Below are 22891 nucleotides of genomic sequence, written 5' to 3' on the forward strand. Positions count from 1 at the left end.
TTCTAATGTACCCCCACTTCTTCTACTGGCTATTGATGGCGGAGACTTGCCTTGAGTACGTACAACTGATAATTTGCGCAATGGATATTTTAACTCTACTGACGTCACCCTGACACTTATACGTCCCCCAGAAGGAGTTCGTTGTTCTCATTAATTAAGTAAATTGTCATGTGATATCCTACCCATTTCCTAATTTTATCCTGTCGATAGGATAGAATATCAGGATAAGTTGACAAAATCCAGTCCCCCTTTTAACGAATATAGTTATAAAATGTACATAAGAGACAAGATCAAGTGGGACAGGAAAATACTATGTACTAAAGGATAAATGCCGTGAATTTAATACATTTATTCATCATAAAAACAATTTAAAGAAACTAAGTAAGGATTACAAATCTCAGGTTCTACCTGCATTAATACTGGCCGTTAAACTGTCTGGCTCTGCCCTATAATGCACTCGCGATCTATGATTAGGTGCGGAGTAATTGACATCCCCCCTTGTACTAAATAGCAAGAAGGAACTACTATCTCAATGAGCAGTGTGAAACCTCAGTACAGAACGGAGTACAACATGTTATTCACCAACGTAAATTTACTTTCCCACACGCCGGTGCATAAGCAAGATCACTGTAAAGATCAGAAGCTATAACCGCAGGACATCTCCCCTCGGCGAGATAATAACGGAATTGTACTTCACCAAAATTACAGCCTAAGACATCCGGGGGGAGTCGTTCCAGATGTGGAAAGGGTCCTTCCGGATGCCATGAAGGGTACAGGGTGCACCCATCTGCAGGTGGTCGCTCATGTCGGCACCAATGATGTGTGTCGCTATGGATCGGAGGAAATCCTCTCTGGCTTCCGGCGCCTATCTGATTTGGTAAAGACTGCCAGTCTCGCTAGCGGGATGAAAGCAGAGCTCACCATCTGCAGCATCGTCGACAGGACTGACTGCGGACCTTTGGTACAGAGCCGAGTGGAGGGCCTGAATCAGAGGCTGAGACGGTTCTGCGACCGTGTGGGCTGCAGATTCCTCGACTTGCGCCACAGGGTGGTGGGGTTTCGGGTTCCGCTGGATAGGTCAGGAGTCCACTACACGCAACAAGCTGCTACACGGGTAGCAGGGGTTGTGTGGCGTGGGCTGGGCGGTTTTTTAGGTTAGATGGCCTCGGGCAAGTACAGAAAGGGCACAGCCTCAAAGGGTGCGGGGCAAAGTCAGGACATGCGGGGACCAAGCGGCAATCGGTACTGTAATTGTAAACTCTCGAAGCTGCATTGGTAAAGTACCGGAACTTCAAGCGCTGATAGAAAGCACCGAAGCTGAAATCGTTATAGGTATGGAAAGCTGGCTGAAGCCAGAGATAAATTCTGCCGAAATTTTTACAATGGCACAGACGGTGTTTAGAAAGGATAGATTGCATGCAACAGGAGGTGGCGTGTTTGTCGCTGTTAGTAGTAGTTCATCCTGTAGTGAAGTAGAAGTGGATAATTCCTGTGAATTATTATGGGTGGAGGTTACACTCAACAACAGAGCTAGTTTAATAATTGGCTCCTTTTTACCGACCTCCCGACTCAGCAACTGAGAGAAAATCTGGAATACATTTCACATAAATTTCCTCAGCTTGTTATAGTCTTAGGTGGAGATTTCAATTTACCAGATATAGACTGGGACACTCAGATGTTTAGGACGGGTAGTAGGGACAGAGCATCGAGAGACATTATACTGAGTGCACTATCCGAAAATTACCTCGAGCAATTAAACAGAGAACCGACTCGTGGAGATAACATCTTGGACATACTGATAACAAACAGACCCGAACTTTTCGACTCCGTATGTGCAGAACAGGGAATCAGTGATCATAAGGCCGTTGCAGCATCCCTGAATATGGAAGTTAATAGGAATATAAAAAAAGGGAGGAAGGTTTATCTGTTTAGCAAGAGTAATAGAAGGCAGATTTCAGACTACCTAACAGATCAAAACGAAAATTTCTGTTCCAACACTGACAATGTTGAGTGTTTATGGAAAAAGTTCAAGGCAATCGTAAAATGCGTTTTAGACAGGTACGTGCCGAGTAAAACTGTGAGGGACGGGAAAAACCCACCGTGGTACAACAACAAAGTTAGGAAACTACTGCGAAAGCAAAGAGAGCTTCACTCCAAGTTGAAACGCAGCCAAAACCTCTCAGACAAACAGAAGCTAAACGATGTCAAAGTTAGCGTAAGGAGGGCTATGCTTGAAGCGTTCAGTGAATTCGAAAGTAAAATTCTATGTACCGACTTGACAGAAAATCCTAGGAAGTTCTGGTCTTGCGTTAAATCAGTAAGTGGCTCGAAACAGCATATCCAGACACTCCGTGATGATGATGGCATTGAAACAGAGGATGACACGCGTAAAGCTGAAATACTAAACACCTTTTTCCAAAGCTATTTCCAGAAGAAGACCGCACTGCAGTTCCTTCTCTAAATCCTCGCACAACTGAAAAAATGGCTGACATCTAAATAAGTGTCCAAGGAATAGAAGAGCAACTGGAATCACTCAACAGAGGAAAGTCCACAGGACCTGACGGGATACCAGTTCGATTCTACACAGAGTACGCGAAAGAACTTGCCCCCCTTCTAACAGCCGTGTACCGCAAGTCTCTAGAGGAACGGAGGGTTCCAAATGATTGGAAAAGAGCACAGGTAGTCCCAGTCTTCAAGAAGCGTCGTCGAGCAGATGCGCAAAACTGTAGACCTATATCTCTGACGTCGATCTGTTGTAGAATTTTAGAACATGTTTTTTGCTCGAGTATCATGTCGTTTTTGGAAACCCAGCATCTAATCTGTAGGAATCAACATGGATTCCGGAAACGGCGATCGTGTGAGACCCAACTCGCTTTATTTGTTCATGAGACCCAGAAAATATCAGATACAGGCTCCCAGGTAGATGCTATTTTTCTTGTCTTCCGGAAGGCGTTCGATACAGTTCCGCACTGTCGCCTGATAAACAAAGCAAGAGCCTACGGAATATCAGACCAGCTGTGTGGCTGGATTGAGGAGTTTTTAGCAAACAGAACACAGCATGTTGTTATCAATGGAGAGACGTCTACAGACGTTAAAGTAACCTCTGGCGTGCCACAGGGGAGTGTTATGGGACCATTGCTTTTCACAATATATATAAATGACCTAGTAGATAGTGTCGAAAGTTCCATGCGGCTTTTCGCGGATGATGCTGTAGTATACAGAGAAGTTGCAGCATTAGAAAATTGTAGCGAAATGCAGGAAGATCTGCAGCGGATAGGCACTTGGTGCAGGTAGTGGCAACTGTCCCTTAACATAGACAAGTATTACGAATACATAGAAAGAAGGATCCTTTATTGTATGATTATATGATAGCGAACAAACACTGGTAGCAGTTACTTCTGTAAAATATCTGGGAGTATGCGTGCGGAACGATTTGAAGTGGAATTGTTGGTAAGGCGGGTACCAGGTTGAGATTCATTGGGAGAGTGCTTAGAAAATGTAGTCCATCAACAAAGGAGGTGGCTTACAAAACACTCGTTCGACCTATACTTGAGTATTGCTCATCAGTGTGGGATCCGTACCAGATCGGGTTGACAGAGGAGATAGAGAAGATCAAAAGAAGAGCGGCGCGTTTCGTCACAGGGTTATTTGGTAACCGTGATAGCGTTACGGAGTTGTTTAATAAACTCAAGTGGCAGACTCTGCAAGAGAGGCGCTCTGCATTGCGATGTAGCTTGCTCGCCAGGTTTCGAGAGGTTGCGTTTCTGGATGAGGTATCGAATATACAGGGTGATTCAAAAAGAATACCACAACTTTAAAAATGTGTATTTAATGAAAGAAACATAATATAACCTTCTGTTATACATCATTACAAAGAGTATTTAAAAAGGTTTTTTTCACTCAAAAACAAGTTCAGAGATGTTCGATATGGCCCCCTCCAGACACACGAGCAATATCAACCCGATACTCCAACTCGTTCCACACTCTCTGTAGCATATCAGGCGTAACAGTTTGGATAGCTGCTGTTATTTCTCGTTTCAAATCATCAATGGTGGCTGGGAGAGGTGGCCGAAACACCATATCCTTAACATACCCCCATAAGAAAAAATCGCAGGGGGTAAGATCAGGGCTTCTTGGAGGCCAGTGATGAAGTGCTCTGTCACGGGCTGCCTGGCGGCCGATCCATCGCCTCGGGTAGTTGACGTTCAGGTTTCATAACTAACCTTTTTCGTAGGACTCTCCATACAATTGATTGTGGAATTTGCAGCTCTCTGCTAGCTCTGCGAGTCGATTTTCCTGGGCTGCGAACAAATGCTTGCTGGATGCGTGCTACATTTTCATCACTCGTTCTCGGCCGTCCAGAACTTTTCCCTTTGCACAAACACCCATTCTCTGTAAACTGTTTATACCAACGTTTAATACACCACCTATCAGGAGGTTTAACACCATACTTCGTTCGAAATGCACGCTGAACAACTGTCGTCGATTCACTTCTGCCGTACTCAATAACACAAAAAGCTTTCTGTTGAGCGGTCGCCATCTTAGCATCAACTGACGCTGACGCCTAGTCAACAGCGCCTCAAGCGAACAAATGTACAACTAAATGAAACTTTATAGCTCCCTTAATTCGCCGACAGATAGTGCTTAGGTCTGCCTTTTGTCGTTGCAGAGTTTGAAATTCATAAAGTTGTGGTATTCTTTTTGAATCACCCTGTATTGCTTCCCCCTACTTATATCTCCCGAGGAGATCACGAATGTAAAATTAGAGAGATTAGAGCGCGCACGGAGGCTTTCAGACAGTCGTTCTTCCCGCGAACCATACGCGACTGGAACTGGAAAGGGAGGTAATGACAGTGGCACGTAAAGTGCCCTCCGCCACACACCGTTGGGTAGCTTGCGGAGTATAAATGTAGATGTAGATGGCGATGACGAATACACGCTTCCAATGTGCGTTCACCGCGATGTCGCCAAACACGGATGCTACCATCATGATGCTGTAAAGAGAACCTGGATTCATCCGAAAAAATGACGTTTTGCCATTCGTGCACCCAGGTTCGTCGTTGAGTACACCATCGCAGGCGCTCCTGTCTGTGATGCAGCGTCAAGAGTAACCGCAGCCATGCTCTCCGAGCTGATAGTCCATGCTGCTGCAAACGTCGTCGAACTGTTCGTGCAGATGGCTGTTGTCTTAGAAACGTCCCCATCTGTTGACTCAGGTTTCGAGACGTGGCTGCACGATCCGTTACAGCCATGCGGATAAGATGCCTGTCATCTCGACTGATAGTGATACGAGGCCGTTGGGATCCAGCACGGCGTTCCGTATTACCCTTCTGAACCCACCGATTCCATATTCTGCTAACAGTCATTGGATCTCGACCAACGCGGCAGCAATGTCGCGATACGATAAACCGCAATCGGATAGGCTACAACCTGACCTTTATCAAAGTCGGAAATGCGATGGCACACATTTCTCCTCCTTACACGACGCACCACAACAACGTTTCACCAGGCAACGCCGGTCAACTGCTGTCTGTGTATGAGAAGTCGGTTGGAAACTTTCCTCATGTCAGCACGTTGTAGGTGTCACCACCGGCGCCAACCTTGTTTGAATGCTCTGAAAAGCTAATCATTTGCATATCACAGCACCCTCTTCCTGTAGGTTAAATTTCGCGTCTGTAGCACGTTGTGTAGCAATTTTAATGGCCAGTAGTGTATATTAACAGAAATATATTAACAGAATTGGGGAAGACAGATGGATAAAGAAATTGTTGTGGATTGGCAAGACCGCCAACCCACTATGAGGAAGCCGAAAGGCACGCGTTTAAGCTCACGCAGGCTGGCGTGAGGTCTGAAACAGGACAAGGAATTGAGACCAGCAAAAAACGTACGTATCTTCTGGAATACGTAACTTTAATCCATAATTGGTGAACATCGCTCTTGACGGTACATGTGTTACAGCATCAATAGTAACTGGTAATGGCGCCTTGCTAGGTCGTAGCAATTGACTTAGCTGAAGGCTATGCTAACTATCGTCTCGGCAAATGAGAGCGTATTTTGTCAGTGAACCATCGCTAGCAAAGTCGGCTGTACAACTGGGGCGAGTGCTAGTAAGTCTCTCTAGACCTGCCGTGTGGCGGCGCTCGGTCTGCAATCACTGATAGTGGCGACACGCGGGTCCGACATATACTAATGGACTGCGGCCGATTTAAAGGCTACCACCTAGCAAGTGTGGTGTCTGGCGGTGACACCACAGAAATAATCTGTTACAAACCACTGACAATGAGATATGCAGCTAGTTGCAGAAACAGGGTCTGGCTATAAGCGTATTGCGTTAAGTGAAGATCAAACGGAGTAGCTCTCAAGAAAATAATGACTTACGGTGATGGAGTAGACGCCGGAAAATGAAACTTCGTACCGTGAATGGAAACTTGTCACCCCTCAAAACTGTTCGAGGGCCGCACCCTGAAGACGGAGGATTAGGTCAGAATCGCTTGTACCATCACAGTAATCGATTTTAATCTACAATCCTAGCTGCTAAAATGGACAGATTTGTTGTTATGTCCAGTTATTACCGAAACATCAGTGTCACAGCAGACGGTAAAGTGTCCGTTTTGCTGTCAGGCAGTAACTGCATATCGTAGTGACTTCACTCAAATTGCAGAATTTCCCTATTCGTTGTATGGCCGAACGTTAGTATGCCATATGATCCAAGTAATTATGAATCGTACCCCACAACGCGCTAAAGGACGTTGAAATGATCTGGCAGGAAAACAAAATCTCGGATATTCTCCGATTTTTAATATCAACTTACATATTATTACTTAAGGCCGGCAGATGTGGCCGAGCGGTTCTAGGCGCTACAGTCTGGGACCAGGCGACCGCTACGGTCGCAGTTTCGAGTCCTTCCTCGGGCATGGATGTGTGTGATGTCGACAGGTTGGTTAGGTTCAAGTAGTTCTAAGTTCTAGGGGACTGACGACTTCAGACGTGAAGTCCCATAGCGCTCAGAGCCATTTGAATCATTACTTAAGACTCAGTATTAATGTTGTTCACTTACGGAATCTGTAACGTTTGAGCAGCAACTATTACATTACTCTTTGTGGCAGCATTAATTTTTTTATGCTTTTGTTACGTCCCTCTCAGAAAAAAGATAAAACCAAAGTAGCTGAACATTCAATTCCAATTATTATGTATAATTATAGATCCGCTCTTAGCTATTTCACATTCTACGCTGATTAACCCCCCATAAATTATACATAAATATTCTTGTCCGTTTTCAGTTAACAGAAAAAAATATTCTTTATCGGAATTTCTGTATGTAAATATTCCGCTTTCAGAATATTTAGAAATACGCTGACTTACACATGCTTCCTGATGTGTCGGCAGAAGTGCTAACACCGTGTTGTTTGAGGAAGCCGAAATGCACGCTATAAGCTCACGCAGGATGGCGTGAGGTCTGAAACAGGATACTTAATAAATGCTATAAAGAAAAGTACGTAGCTGCTGGAATACTTAACTTTAATCCACAATTGGTGAACATTGGTCTTGTTACTGTACATGCTTCATTAGATACATAGGAAAGGAGAAATGGCGCCTTGCTAGGTCGTAGCAATTGACTTAGCTGAAGGCTATGCTAACTATCGTCTCGGCAAATGAGAGCGTAATTCTCAGTGAACCTTTCCTAGCAACGTCGGCTGTACAACTGGGGCGAGTGCTAGTACGTCTCTCTAGACATGCCGTGTGGTGGCGCTCGGTCTGCAATTACTGACAGTGGCAACACGCGGGTCCGGCGTATACTAATGAACCGCGGCCGATTTAAAGCTACCACCTAGCAAGTGTGGTGTCTGGCGGTGACACCACACTCCCCTCTGTAGCGTTGGCTTATAATTATGTTTGCCCCACATGCGTCAGTTCTAGCGTTACGTTCACAGATTCTGTCAGCCACAGTATGCTTCAGCGCTTCCCATTCGTACCTGCGTATTGCCATATGTACGAAAAACAGGAAATCTTATTCGCTTTTTTAATGTTTACTTACTCTTACTTTCTTTTAAATGTTTTATTTTCGTTATATCATTTCATTTATAACGTTTCACTATTTACATTCGCCCCTCTATACCCAAGGTCGCTATAGCACTCCTGTGCAGCGGCGCTCGACTCGATAGTAAAAGGTTGGAATCGTGGAAGTGGGTAAAGATTTCATTGCCGGTATTTGGCAGACAAGGGGAAGCAAGATTGTGGCGTAGGGTTCCTGATGGCCAGACTTCGCTCTACTGCCCTGGTTTAAATTACAAATTTCTCCGCAGTGTCTCATGGAGTGAGGGCATGTACAACTGCTAAGCGGGTCTAAGGTTCCATTCAGTCCCTTGTTGACCAGTTTGATTTGGCAGTTGAAGACAGCAAAATGAAAGTCGAGGTTTCAAATTTCACACTGTAGAAGTCTTTCGCAAAGGAGAAGCGTTCAAACATACCATCATTTCACCGTCGGACAGACTTCCGTATGGACGACATAGTAAGAAGCATCCCTGGCTTAGAGAAGCAACTGGAAGATTTGAAAGTAAATAAATCACGGGGTGGAATTACAATTCTGTTTTACAGAGAGTGCCCTATGGCTTGCGCCCCTTACCTGTCTCGAATTTAGTGTGACTATCTCACCCAGCCTAATGTGCCAAGCGACTCCATTATATGTTTTGTTGTTGTTGTTGTTGTGGTCTTCAGTCCAGAGACTGGTTTGATGCAGTTCTCCATGCTACTCTATCAGGTGCCAACTTCTTCATCTCCTTCTGAATCTGCTTAGTGTATTCATCTCTTGGTCTTCCTCAACGATTTTTACCCTTCACGCTGCCCTCCAATACTAACTTGGTGATCCCTTGATGCCTCAGAACGTGTCCAACCAACCGATCCTTTCTTCTAGTCAGGTTGTGCCACAAATTCCTCTTCTCCCCAATTCTATTCAGTACTCCTCATTAGTTACGTGATCTACCCATGTAATCTTCACCATTCTTCTACAGCACAACATTTCTAAAGCTTCTATTCTCTTCTTGTCTACTCCACACTCTACACAAAGACTCTCAGAAAACACTTCCTGACACACGATGTTAATAAATTTCTCTTCTTCAGAAACGCTGTTCTTGCATTGCCAGTCTACATTTTATATCCTACTTGGACCATCATCAGTTATTTTGCTCCCAAAATATCAAAACTCATCTACTACTTTAAGTGTCTCATTTCCTAATAAAATCCGTTAGTACTACCTGCTTTAATTAGACTACATTCTATTATCCTCGTTTTGCTTTAGTTCATGTTCATCTTATATCCTGCTTTGAAGACACAATCCATTCCGTTCAGCTGCTCTTCCAGGTCCTTTGCTGTCTCTGACAGAATTAAATGTCATCGGCAAACCTCAAAGTTTTTATTTCTTCTTCATGTATTTCAATTCCTACTCCAAATTTGACTTTTATTTCCATTACTGCTTGCTCAATATATAGATCGAATAACATCGGGAATAGATTACAACCCTGTCTCACTCCCTTCCCAACCACTGCTTCCCTTTCATGCCCCTCGATTCTTATAACTGCCATCTGGTTTCTGTACAAACTGTAAATAGCCATTCTTTCCCTGTATAGCCGGCCGCGGTGGTCTATCGGTTCTAGGCGCTCAGTCAGGAACCGCGCGACTGCTACGGTCGCAGGTTCGAATCCTGCCTCGGGCATGGATGTGTGTGATGTCCTTAGGTTAGTTAGGTTTAAGTAGTTCTAAGTTTTAGGGGACTTATGACCACAGATGTTGAGTCCCACAGTGCTCAGAGCCATTTGAACCATTTTTTCCCCTGTATTTGACCCCTGCCTCCTTCATAATTTGAAAGAGAGTATTCTAGTCAACATAATCTAGTATACGACCATTGGAACTTTAATAGTGGCAACTATTTATTTACATCTCGTGGAAAATAGATACGTGTTTCAAAATGGTTCATATGGCTCTGAGCACTATGGGACTTAACATCGGAGGTCATCAGTCCCCTAGAACTTAGAACTACTTAAACCTAAGTGACCTAAGGACATCACACACATCCATGCCCGAGGCAGGATTCGAAACTGCGACCTTAGCGGTCTACGTGTTTCAAAGTTTTACTGACTTTAAAAGTGGTCACCAACACTGTGTATAACCGTTGCCTGCGTTGTGGAAGTCGTAGGATACTCTTAGCAGTGCCAGTTGTGTTGACAGTTCGAGTGGTGCGGTCTATTTCCAGACGAATTTGTAGCAGTTCTGAAGCGAATGCCGTGAAGTGTTTCCTTCAGTTTAGAAATCGAGTTGAACTTACGAGGGTTTATGTCAGAGGAGTGCAGTACGTGGTATAGCACTTAGCAGCCCCATCGGTCAAACAAATCAGTAACAACTTGCACTGTACTTGCTTGAGCATTGGCATGCAAAATGATGGTCAGGTCCTGCAGAAAGTGTCATCACTTCTGTCTCTATGCAGTTCATTTTTGGAACACAGCCTACGACCAGGTTAGACGTGATGACACTTTCTGCAGGGCCTGACCATCATTTTGCAGGAAAATGCTCAAGCACGTACAGTGCAAGCTGTTTCAGATTTGTTTGACTGATGGGGCTGCTAAGTGCTATACCACCTACTGCACTCCCTTGACTTAAGCCCTCGTGAGTTCAACTCGATTTCTAAACTGAAGGAAACAATTCATGGCATTCGCTTCAGAGCTGCTACAAATTCATTAGGCAATAGACTGCGCCGCTCGAACTGTCAACACAACTGGCAGTGCCAAGAGTATCCTACGACTTTCACATCGCTGGCAACGGGTTATACACAATGCTGGTGACTACTTTGAAGGTCAGTAAAGCTTTAAAACACGTATCTATTTTGTACGAGCTGTAAGTAAATAGTTGCCACTATTAAAGTTCCAACCCTCGCACATCAAGAACCACGTCCGAAATTTTGTCGACGGTATTCGTGTATGCTATTCAGAACTTGGAAGAGGTTTCCTCCCAACAGCTGTAAAGTAGTACGAGAAACAAGTAAAAGAGGTTTACAATGTTAAATTCTTGTGATTTTGTGTCTTTATTTGTATCAATAGGACGTTAAGTGTAGAAATTGTCTGCGTTTCCGAGTACCACGTTTCATCAATTTTGATGACAGCAACACATGTACAAGAAGACAGATAATGGATTTTCTGAATGGTGTTGGAAATAGTTGTTAATTTCCTACAGGATATGCGCAATAACAGTACAAAGCACAAGAAATATTTCTGGAGCACTGAATTTACTGTTGCCATTTGCAGGAAAAAACGACGAGAGAATTTGTATAATTCGTAGATTATATGAAAGAAAAGAATTATTCTGGTTGTGTGGTAATTGCGCTAACTAATAGCTAAAGGTAACATTCCGAAAGGTGAAACTTTGCTATTTTCACCGCGCACATCTCAGTATCCCTTCCGCACTTTTAAACAACAACTGAGAAATCATCCATGAAGGTCAGTTTGATCTGTGGTTTCATTATATGTAAATCAAGCACATAACATTATGAAACACAGACATTATCAAATAATTTTATTACATGACAATAATAATAGACTAAGTCTAATAAGGACAGTATATGTTTTCTTTAATTACACAGGATTCTTCGTAAGTACCTCCATGTTACTGCACGAGACATACAGAAAACAGACACATTTACCAGTGAATGGAGCGTCTCTCAAGGTTTTTAATTCGCGTTAGAAATGCCCAGTGCGGGTACAGTTTTTAGCGGGGAAGACGTAATACGTTCGCTGACTTAATTGAAATCGCTTTTTCTGATGCCTGGGAAGGCGTATCACAATAACAACTGTTCATTGAGTTTGCTGTATGCAGGCGAGAACTAATTTGATGTGTCAATACGCAGCGGACTATTTGTTGAATGGAGAAGTGGGGAGATGATCTGTGGACTAAGATGTATAATTATTCTGTATGTCTTGTAGTTTTCGTGCAGTCGTCGTTTGGAGCTCCGGAGCTACTTTTAAATAATCCCGTATCGAAGACAAAGCGGGTAACATAGATCCTATGCAAAAATTTTATATTTTCTGATATTAGTTTGACAACAGCAAATTAGTACGATTTCGAAATAAAGATCACATGCCACATAAATTAACGGGAACTTGCATTAATTTCCATCGTAGTGCCTCCAAAATATTTCAAATGAAATATACAAAAAAAAATTCATTCAGTCGCCTTATGGGTAAAAATTTCTTAATTTCTTCGTGATTAAGACTCGCAGTTCCTAGCTTGAGCTAAAATTTTGCACATTTTGCACATACCTTTTCTTTGTTTATTGGAAGAAGATGTTGTTGTTGTTGTGGTCTTCAGTCAGTCCTGAGACTGGTTTGATGCTACTCTATCCTGTGCAAGCTTCTTCATCTCCCAGTACCTACTGCAACCTACATCCTTCTGAATCTGCTTGGTGTATTCATCTCTTGGATCTCCCTCCACGATTTTTACCCTCCACGCTGCCCTCCAATGCTAAATTTGTGATCCCTTGATGCCTCAAAACATGTCCTACCAACCGATCCCTTCTTCTAGTCAAGTTGTGCAACAAACTTCTCTTCTCCCCAATCCTATTCAATACCTCCTCATTAGTTACGTGATCTACCCACCTTATCTTCAGCATTCTTCTGTAGCACCACATTTCGAAAGCTTCTATTCTCTTCGTGTCCAAACTAGTTATCGTCCATGTTTCACTTCCATACATGACTACACTCCATACAAATACTTTCAGAAACGACTTCCTGACACTTAAATCTATACTCGATGTTAACAAAGATATTTGGGTGGTAATTGAACTTTTAGAAACTTCATAATAAGAGTCAACCTAGTCTGTGTCTTATAATCAACTCCTGTAACCTTGGGTTGGCGTGATAACCACCTCGTGCAGGCACTGTGTCACTCACTGAGTTAAGGTTTACAACGGGTGACACGTAAATAATCCTTAATCACGCACAGACGGCCCGAAATTGTCTTACTACCTATTACATGGGTACCACGCTGATAACGGAAATCTGACGGCACACCTAACTCGTATGCTCTGATGCAAGAGTTTAAAGATTTCTTGAAATTACTGCAGCCAGTCGCCTTTTCTTTTGTTCTTCAACAATCATTATCCTTACCAGTTTTGAACGGCCTAGCGACTCATCATCAGATGGTACATTCTTATTGATTGTCTGCAGCAGTCTGGGAGTCGTGTAGCTGCGGCAAGGTGTGTAAACGGAACATCTGCGCACCGAGTGTGGCGAGAATTATTCACATTATGTGATGGATTTTGTTACGTTACTTACAGCTATTAGTATCCATTGGTTGGTTGTATTCTGGGAAACACGATGAATGTTTCCCAGCGACATTAATTTTACTGCACTTCGCACACTTAACCACAGGTAAGACGTTCGATATGCTTTACGAACCGTAAATAAACTAAGCAGTACAGCTAAAGTTATATCAAAGAGTTTGTGTCAGGGCAGAGAGTCTCTTTATTTTGCTCTTGTAATACACACTGGCGACAGTAAGTATGTATCTACAGGGTTATTACAAATGATTGAAGCGATTTCACAGCTCTACAATAACTTTATTATTTGAGATATTTTCACAATGCTTTGCACACACATACAAAAATTCAAAAAGTTTTTTTAGGCATTCACAAATGTTCGATATGTGCCCCTTTAGTGATTCGGCAGACATCAAGCCGATAATCAGGTTCCTCCCACACTCGGCGCAGCATGTCCCCATCGATGAGTTCGAAAGCATCGTTGATACGAGCCCGCAGTTCTGGCACGTTTCTTGGTAGAGGAGGTTTAAACACTGAATCTTTCACATAACCCCACAGAAAGAAATCGCATGGGGTTAAGTCGGGAGAGCGTGGAGGCCATGACATGAATTGCTGATCGTGATCTCCACCACGACCGATCCATCGGTTTTCCAATCTCCCGTTTAAGAAATGCCGAACATCATGATGGAAGTGCGGTGGAGCACCATCCTGTTGAAAGATGAAGTCGGCGCTGTCGATCTCCAGTTGTGGCATGACCCAATTTTCCAGCATGTCCAGATACACGTGTCCTGTAACGCTTTTTTCGCAGAAGAAAAAGGGGCCGTAAACTTTGAACCGTGAGATTGCACAAAACACGTTAACTTTTGGTGAATTGCGAATTTGCTGCACAAATGCGTGAGGATTCTCTACCGCCCAGATTCGCACATTGTGTCTGTTCACTTTACCATTAAGAAAAAATGTTGCTTCATCACTGAAAACAAGTTTCGCACTGAACGCATCCTCTTCCATGAGCTGTTGCAACCGCGCCGAAAATTCAAAGCGTTTGACTTTGTCATCGGGTGCCAGGGCTTGTAGCAACTGTAAACGGTAAGGCTTCTGCTTCAGCCTTTTGCGTAAGATTTTCCAAACCGTCGGCTGTGGTACGTTTAGCTCCCTGCTTGCTTTATTCGTTGACTTCCGCGGGCTACGCGTGAAACTTGCCCGCACGCGTTCAACCGTTTCTTCGCTCACTGCAGGCCGACCCGTTGATTTCCCCTTACAGAGACATCCAGAAGCTTTAAACTGCGCATACCATCGCCGAATGGAGTTAGCAGTTGGTGGATCTTTGTTGAACTTCGTCCTGAAGTGTCGCTGCACTGTTATGACTGAATGATGTGAGTGCATTTCAAGCACGACATACGCTTTCTCGGCTCCTGTCGCCATTTTGTCTCACTGCGCTCTCGAGCGCTCTGGCGGCAGAAACCTGATGTGCGGCTTCAGCCGAACAAAACTTTATGAGTTTTTCTACGTATCTGTAGTGTGTCGTGACCATATGTCAATGAATGGAGCTACAGTGAATTTATGAAATCGCTTCAATCATTTGTAATACCCTGTATTACTCTACTGCAAAAATAACGTGTAGTTATACGGTAAAGTTGACATGTGCTATTTATAAAATCTAGTCTACAATGAGTTTCGAACATATTACATCTGTAACTGTAGCAATGAAATTTCGTTTGAGATTTCATTTTATGGAAGACTTTGAGGAAAATTCACTGCAGTCGACAAGTCTCAAACCTTCTTGCTTCTGGGGGTTATGTAGACAATACCTTTGTGGTGTGGCCCCACGGAGTAGTGATGTTAACTATGTTTCTCCAGCATCTGAACCCGCTCCATCCTGATAAACGAGGATTGGAACTTAAATAGTGGCAACTATTTATTCACAATCAGAACAAAAGAGTTACATGTTTGCACCTGTTACTGTCCTTCAAAGTAGTCACCAGCGTTGTTTAGAACCCGTTTGCAGCGATGTGGAAGGCGTAGTATACTGTTAGCAAAGCCTGTTCTGTCTATGGTGCGAATGTAGCCGTGTAAAGTTATGATGATTCTCGTGTACGATTGTGATGGTGTTATCCTAACGCATTTGTAACTCCACGGCAGACCGTCATTGCACAATATTACTGAAACTTCCTGGCAGATTAAAACTGTGTGCCGGACCGAGACTCGAAGTCGGGACCTTTGCCTTTCGCGGTCTTGGGTAGCTCAGTTGGTAGAGCACTTGCCCACGAAAGGCAAAGGTCCCGAGTTCGAGTCTCGGTCCGGCACACACTTTTAATCTGCGAGGAAGTTTCATATCAGCGCACACTCCGGTGTACAGCGAAAATTTCATTCCACAATATTACTGTTCGTTTTTGGAGCATCACCTGCTACCATTTTTGCGATAAAAGCGGCGACACTTTCTGCTCAACCCACGAATCATTTTGCACGACAATGCGCGGGCGCATACAGCGCAAGCTGTGGCTCCTCTATTCGGTCGATGTGACTGGGAGGTACTCTACCACCCACCATACTCCCCGGGCTTAAGTCCTTGTGACTTTGATTTGATTCCGAAGATGAAGGAACCACTTCGTGGCATTCGCTTCAGATCTGTTCCAGAGATTCGACAGGCAATAGGCCACTCCATTCGCACCATCAACACAACAGGCTCTTTTAACGGTATACTACGCCTTCCACACCGCTGCCAACGGGTTCTACACAACGCTGGTGACTACTCTGAAGCACAGTAACAGGGGCAAACATGTAACCCTTTTGTATCGGTTGTGAATAAATAGTTGCCACTATTTAAGTTGCAACCCTCGTACAATTCACAATGGAAGTGGAAAAAGATGGCATTTTACCATTCCTGGACGTCATAAAGAAAATCGGATAGTACACTCGGACATAGCGTCTATCGCAAATCAACTCATACCGAGCTATATTTGCAGGCCACAGGTTACCATCACCCTTCACAAAACTGTAGTATCCTACGCTCTTTGGTGCAAAGAGCACATATGGCCTCAGATGCAGACAGCGTAGCTGGTGAGCTAGAATGCCTAAGAACGGTATTCCAACAAAATGGCTGTTTCGTCAGGCAGACACGCCATGCATTCCGTTCTAAGCAGGGAGGTAAATGAAGATGTGGAGACACCCCATGCAACAGCGTTCTTGCCCTATATAGACTGCATGTCTTCAATAGAAAGAAAAAAATGGTTCAAATGGCTCTGAGCACTATGGGACTTAACATCTATGGTCATCAGTCCCTTAGAACTTAGAACTACTTAAACCTAACTAACCTAAGGACAGCACACAACACCCAGCCATCACGAGGCAGAGAAAGTCCCTGACCCCGCCGGGAATCGAACCCGGGAACCCGGGCGTGGGAAGCGAGAACGCTACCGTACGACCACGAGATGCGGGCTCAATAGAAAGAATCCTCAAAAAGCAGAACATCAAGTGTGTTTTTCAGCGACCAACGAAATTGAATTGTGGTCGGTGAAAGAGCACCTTGGTCTTAGGAAACGTGGGGTGTATAAAATCCCATGCCAATGTGGAAAATCTTATATTGGACAGACATACCGAACCGTGCAAGAACGTTGCGTAGAATTTCATTGTCGTACGCGCCTGGGGCAACCTGATAACTCTGCAGTAGCGGAGCATTGCCTGGGCACGGGATGTCGCATGTTTTACGAAAAGACTGAAATTTATTATCAACAGGGGAGCAGGTTTTCAACTAAGCCGCGCGGAGTGACCGCGCAGTTGGAGACGCCATGTCAGTAATCGTGCGGCCCCTCACGTCTGAGGTTCGAGTCCTGCCTTTGGCAAGGGTCTGCGTGTTGTCTTTAGCGTTAAGTTAGTTTAAGTAGTATGCAAGTCTAGGGACCGATGACCTCAGCAGTTTGGTCTCTTACGAATTGACACACATTTGAAAATTTTTCAAGCAAGCGCCGCCTGGAATCCAGCACTGGCTGCCATTAAAGCAAAAATGGGGAACACAAGAACTTCCGATACATCACGAGACGCAATGCGCTACTGAGATTTAGTTCAGCATTTTACCGCAGAAGCATCCGGCAGCACAGTCATTGCCCATAGCGCACGCGCGGATGGCCTTTCCGCGGCTCCCAGCAGGGGGCACCAGGAACACCGCTTTCCTCCAACTGCGAGCGTCTTCGTGCTCCCGGCATGATAAACTTCGACGCCACCGCGGGGTCATCATCCGTCGGGCCTTGCAGCAGTGACAGCAGCAGCTACCACCACCTGATGAAGTCGAGCAGTTGCATCGATGAAATATTGTGCGAGTTACAAAATACGATCCAGCAGCACACCCGAGAAGCGTTTTTGCATTTCAGTTATCTTTTGTTTAAGGGGCTCCGGAACGCCCTATACTTGCAATGTTAAAATAACGCTTATAAATTACATCTTTCCTCACAAAGTATTTGAGGTAGGAAGTTGAACTTTTTACAGATTATTTATTGGAATATGGGCTACAACTTAACACAGGGATTTTACAAAATTTTAGTTCAGTTATTAAAGATGATTTTTTTTTCAATTGTAATGAAAATTCACAAAATTTTTTTGCAGTTTTTTATTTATATATTCAAAAATATACAGTTTTTTGGAAAAAGGCTGTGTTAAGTTATGCAGAAGGTACTGTGTAACATTCACTGAAAGTTTGAAACAAATATGTTTGGAAGATCCTTAGAAAACATGTAATTAGTATGAGAAAATAAAAGATTTGGGAATCTAGCGACAAAGATTGGATGAACTTTTTACTGCATTCCAGGTCCATAGGATGGATTATCTTCATCCTCTGCATATTCCTCCTCCAGCTTACTCTTGTTCCTCCTCCTGTTTACTCTTGCTTGTATTTGTAGACTCTTTACAGCCCTGTCTGCAGCCCGAAGTCGTTCCTTGTCTAAAGCAAGCATCGCTCGTACCATGTTAGAACCAACCTTCATTCCCATATTTCTAAATACCTTTGGCTTTCCAACATTTCTCCTTTTCTTAAAAGCCTTCAGAGGATTTCTAATAACTTTACTTTTACTCATTATTATACTTCAACGAAACAGAGACTCAAGAAACAGAATTAATTACGAATATTTTCGAGATAACGACAGAGTAAATAAACATGAAACAATTGACAATCACACCAGCGATATATATTGAACCATCACAGGTTAGCCACAACACATACTTTATCTCACATCACTAAAATGTACCTGATGAACACGGACGTTAATAATAACACCATTTGACAGCAGTTTAACAGCGCCACAGTGGGTCACGCCAATGTAGAACACATTTCAAAAAAATTTTAAAAATAGTTGTAGTCTTCGGAATTGAATAAATTATATATCTATTAAGAGGTAATAGTCTGCAGATTCAGAAAACGCAAAAAAGTAAAAATTGAACTTTTCATGATTTTGAGCCTTTCCGGAGCCCCTTAACTGACTTTGTGGTCGACACTTTTGAAATAAACATCACAGCATTACTTTTTATTTATTCACCTTTTAATAATGGAATGTTAAGCAGGGTGGTATGTAGGAGGAGGAGAAAATGTGTGTATGTGCACTAGAAGAGAGAGAGAGTTGAGTAGATGTGCCACTGTAGAAGAGTGAGAGGGGGAGGAGTTGAGATTTTTTTTTCTTAGTACAAGACTTCCCCAAGAGATCGCCGCATCCAACAGAGTAAGAAGAACAAGATCCTGTATCATGCCAATACAAAGACGTTCCCTGATTTTCTCATGAAGGTGCTCCATACGGACGCCTGGCTGCTACCGCACCTGCGCTGCTGTATGGGGCGCGTCTTTCCCATCGAACTTGGCTCTCTGCGCCCACCGCCTCCGCCCTGTGTATTGTCTGCCGACGTCCACTCCAACATGCCTCGCTCGAACGCTGCGTAAACACGGCCGCTCCCAGGGGCGGGCGCGTCCGTGGCTGACGGAACGTCGGCCAGTTCTGTGGTCTCACTTTCATAAGCGAGCGAAATACAGGGTGTTTCAAAAATGACCGGTATATTTGAAACGGCAATAAAAACTAAACGAGCAGCGATAGAAATGCACCGTTTGTTGCAATATGCTTGGGACAACAGTACATTTTCAGGCAGACAAACTTTCGAAATTACAGTAGTTACAATTTTCAACAACAGATGGCGCTGCGGTCTGGGAAACTCTATAGTACGATATTTTCCACATATCCACCATGCGTAGTAATAATATGGCGTAGTCTCTGAATGAAATTACCCGAAACCTTTTACAACGTGTCTGGCGGAATGGCTTCACATGCAGATGAGATGTACTGCTTCAGCTGTTCAATTGTTTCTGGATTCTGGCGGTACACCTGGTCTTTCAAGTGTCCCCACAGAAAGAAGTCACAGGGGTTCATCTGGCGAATAGGGAGGCCAATCCACGCCGCCTCCTGTATGTTTCGGATAGCCCAAAGCAATCACACGATCATCGAAATATTCATTCAGGAAATTAAAGACGTCGGCCGTGCGATGTGGCCGGGCACCATCTTGCATAAACCACGAGGTGTTCGCAGTGTCGTCTAAGGCAGTTTGTACCGCCACAAATTCACGAAGAATGTCCAGATAGCGTGATGCAGTAATCGTTTCGGATCTGAAAAATGGGCCAATGATTCCTTTGGAAGAAATGGCGCCCAAACCAGTACTTTTTGAGGATGCAGGGACGATGGGACTGCAACATGGGGCTTTTCGGTTCCCCATATGCGCCAGTTCTGTTTATTGACGAAGCCGTCCAGGTAAAAATAAGCTTCGTCAGTAAACCAAATGCTGCCCACATGCATATCGCCGTCATCAATCCTGTGCACTATATCGTTAGCGAATGTCTCTCGTGCAGCAATGGTAGTGGCGCTGAGGGGTTGCCGCGTTTGAATTTTGTATGGATAGAGTTGTAAACTCTGGCGCATGAGACGATACGTGGACGTTGGCGTCATTTGGACCGCAGCTGCAACACGGCGAACGGAAACCCGAGGCCGCTGTTGGATCACTTGCTGCACTAGCTGCGCGTTGCCCTCTGTGGTTGCCGTACGCGGTCGCCCTACCTTTCCAGCACGTTCATCCGTCACGTTCCCAGTCCGTTGACATTTTTCAAACAGATCCTTTATTGTATCGCTTTTCGGTCCTTTGGTTACATTAAACCTCCGTTGAAAACTTCGTCTTGTTGCAACAACACTGTGTTCTAGGCGGTGGAATTCCAACACCAGAAAAATCCTCTGTTCTAAGGAATAAACCATGTTGTCTACAGCACACTTGCACGTTGTGAACAGCACACGCTTACAGCAGAAAGACGACGTACAGAATGGCGCACCCACAGACTGCGTTGTCTTCTATATCGTTCACATCACTTGCAGCGCCATCTGTTGTTGAAAATTGTAACTACTGTAATTTCGAAAGTTTGTCCGCCTGAAAATGTACTGTTGTCCCAAGCATATTGCAACAAACGGTGTATTTCTATCGCTGCTCGTTTAGTTTTTATTGCCGTTTCAAATATACCGGTCATTTTTGAAACACCCTGTATCAGGACTAGCCTTCCAGTGTTGCGCTACACAACTACGTTTTTCCTAAGAGTTACTTCCCGCGGGAACCAGAGGACTGTGATCACTGCGTGGTGTACTGAAGAAAGTACACTGATCAGGCGGAACATTATGACCACCAGCGCCGTACCACCCGTACACGAGACAGCAGCGTCATCTGGCGAAGAATGACTGCTACTCAGACACACGCACGGTGCATGTACACTACTGGCCATTAAAATTGCTACACCACGAATATGACGTGCTACAGACAGGAAGAAGATGCTATGATTTGCGAATGATTAGCTTTTCAGAGAATTCACACAAGGTTGGCGCCGGTGGCGACACCTACAACGTGCTGACATGAGGAAAGTTTCCAACCGATTTCTCATACACAGTTGCCGGCGCTGCCTGGTAAAGCGTTGTTTTGATGCCTCTTGTAAGGAAGAGAAATGCGTACCATCGCCTTTCCGACTTTGATAAAGATAGGATTCTAGCCTATCGCCATTGCGGTTTATCGTATCGTGACACTGCTGCTCGCGTTGGTCGAGGTCCAATGACTGTTAGCATAATATGGAATCGGTGGGTTCATGAGGGTAATACGGAACGCCGTGCTGGATCCCAACGGCCTCGTATCACTAGCAGTCGAGATGACAGGCATCTTACCCGCATGGCTGTAACGGATCGTGCAGCCACGTCTCAATCCCTGAGTTCGACGACGTTTGCAGCAGCATGGACTATCCGCTCGGAGCCCATGAACTGCGATTATCCTTGACATTGCATCACAGACAGGAGCGCCTGCGATGGCGTACTCAACGACGAACCTCCGTGCGCGAACGGCAAAACGTCATTTTTTCGGATGAATCCAGGTTGTGTTTACAGCATCATGCTGATCGCACCCGTGTTTGGCGACATCGCGGTGAACGCACATTGCAAGCGAGTATTCGTCATCGCCATACTGGCGTATCACCCGACGTGATGTTAGGCCTATGGGGTGCCACTGGTTACACGTCTCGGTCACCTCTTGTTCGCATTGACGGCGTTTTGAACAGTGGACGTTACATTTCAGATGTGTCACGACCCGTGGCTCTACCCTTCATTCGATCCCTGCGAAGCCCTACATTTCAGCAGGACAGTGCACGACCGCAAGTTGCAGATCCTTTATGGCCCTTTCTGGATACAGAAAATGTTCGACTGCTGCCCTGGCCAGCACATCTCTGCAGATCTCTCACCAATTGAAAACGTCTGGTCAATGGTGGCCGAGCAACTGGCTCGTCACAATACGCCAGTCACTACCCTTGATGAACTGTGGTATCGTGTTGAAGCTGCATGGGCATCTGTACCTGTTTGACTCAATGCCTAGGCGTATCAAGGCTGTTATTACGGCCAGAGATGGTTGTTCTGGGTACTGATTTCTGAGGCTCTACGTACCCAAATTGTGTGAAATGTAATCACATGTCAGTTCTAGTATATTTGTCCAATGAATACCCGTTTATCATCTGCATTTCTTGTTGGTGTAGCAATTTTGATGGCCAGTAGTGTAGTATCAGCGCACGTCTAGTGCATGTGTAGAATGGGCAACACGCGGAATTTATCTACGTTTGACCGAGGGCAGATTGTGATCGCTCAGAGGCTTGGCACGAGCATTTCGGAAACGCATGATTTGTCGGGTGTTCGAGGAATATCTTGAAGACGTGCGCGCCCGGATAGCCGTGCGGTCTAACGCACGGCTTTCCGTATTGGGGAGGAGCGCCTGGTCCCCGGCACGAACCGCCCGGCGGAGTTGTGTCGAGGTCCGGTGAGCCGGCCAGTCTGTGGGTGGCTTTTAGGCGGTCTCCCATCTGCCTCGGCGAATGCTGGCTGGTTCCCCTCATTCTGCCTCAGCTACACTATGTCGGCGATTGCTGCGCAAATAAGTTCTTCACGTACACGTACACCACCATTACTCTACCACGCAAACATTGGGGTTACACTCATCTGGTGTGAGACGTTCCCTGTGGAGTCCACTGGGGGCCTAACCGCACAATAAACCCGAAATAGTGGT

Source organism: Schistocerca nitens, chromosome 10, assembly GCF_023898315.1.
Source record: "Schistocerca nitens isolate TAMUIC-IGC-003100 chromosome 10, iqSchNite1.1, whole genome shotgun sequence".
Classification (NCBI taxonomy): Eukaryota; Metazoa; Arthropoda; class Insecta; order Orthoptera; family Acrididae; genus Schistocerca; species Schistocerca nitens.